Source organism: Austrofundulus limnaeus, unplaced genomic scaffold (genome assembly GCF_001266775.1).
Source record: "Austrofundulus limnaeus strain Quisiro unplaced genomic scaffold, Austrofundulus_limnaeus-1.0 Scaffold4, whole genome shotgun sequence".
NCBI classification, from domain to species: domain Eukaryota; kingdom Metazoa; phylum Chordata; class Actinopteri; order Cyprinodontiformes; family Rivulidae; genus Austrofundulus; species Austrofundulus limnaeus.
Genome location: NW_013952406.1, coordinates 4,823,736 through 4,825,349, shown reverse-complemented (window position 1 = coordinate 4,825,349; position 1,614 = coordinate 4,823,736).

The window sequence follows — 1,614 nt, the reverse complement described above, 5'->3', positions numbered from 1 at the left end:
AATAAACAAATAAAAAAAATCTGGCTGAACACGATCACGACGACGAGTCTGGGTTGCTCTAACTGTCCTACAGGATTATGTTGAGCATTAAAATATCAATTGACTTAACTGAAGGGTTTATTCAAGCAACCTGAGATAGACGTCAGTATTTTTTTGTTTGTCTTTTTCAATTGATGAAGCTAACGGCTTCAAAATGCCAGCAGAGAGACAAGGAATGCAAAGACAGAAGGACCTCTGTTTGCCTCAGCATTTTCCATGATCACATTACAGCTAAGCTTTCAGTAAAYGAACAACACTGGGATTGTCACGATGTGAATGCCTCCACTGTTATTCTTTGGTTTTAATATTGAAGCGGCTGAATCCCTGCTCGGTTTAGAGCACGGGCTGCAGTCAGGGTGAGAAAAAAGGCATCTGGTCTCGGCAAGGTCGCTTTATCAGTCAAAAGCAAGTCATTCAGTCACTTCTGGAACAGAGTTAGTGTTCCCACGTTTACACCGGCACAAGMGTGCTTTCAGTAAAGAGCACAAGCATGTCGGACGTGCGTTTTGGGCCTGATCCAAGATGGCCGCCACAGCTAACTCAGCTCAAAAACACACATTATGACTGTAACCCAGCCAGTTTTACAGATACCGAGCTAAAATCTGCATGGAAGGAGCTGAGTGTCATTCAGGTTCATCACGTGTAGTTTGATTTGGAAAGYTTTGACCCAAGCATCTACACTTCCAACATTTCTCAGCACAAGATTATTTTCGTCTAATCTTGGACAATATGCATTCTTTTCAAGCAATGCCAGGCCTYGAAGGTTTTGTTAGTTTGAACAGCTGCGTCCACTTTGTCACGGGAAAAAAAAAAGTTTGCCTTGGTGTCCTGAAAAAGCTTTTCCTCACTCAGTCCACTGGCACTGAGACAGGCTGACCATGAGGTTAAAGAGACTGAGAGGGGATTTTTCTAAGAATCACATGATTTACTTCCTTCTTCACTTGAACTCTATTCTCTGTCTGTTTATTTCCACTTCCTTTTAACTCTGCAGGTTTATCACTTCTCTTTTTAAAGCTGGACTGATGACAAAAAAAAACATTAAAAGAGTTTACTTAATGCAATAGTTTTACGAACACTAGTGATAAACTAAGTGATAAAGAGACAAATGCATTGCTCWTTATTTGAAATGTGTCTGTTATAAAATAAACACATTCTGAGTTACAGTTTTTATGCAATCCTGTGTGTATTTGTTTTTAATTGAGTAGGTTTTTTCAAAGCATAATAAAGTATTTAAGTTCATGTTTTCATTCTGAAACCTTCTGAAACAAATGAACTTGACTTAATTCTGACTGCTTAGTTCTTGCTTTTAGGAACGAAACGAAATTAATAAAAAAAATGTATTGTAGTTGAATGTAATCAAATGGGCTGGCTTGATAAAATCATAGGAAAGGAAACATTATTAACTGGATGTTGTTCTTGGCAGCCCCCCCGCCCCCGCCTCCCCATTTCAGGCTGCTGAAACACAGACTCCCTTTAAAGCCATGAAATCCTGGTATGTAGTTGACAACAGTAGATTGTGTGTGTGTGTGTGTGTGTGTGTGTGTGTGTGTGTGTGTGTGTGTGTGTGTGTGTGTG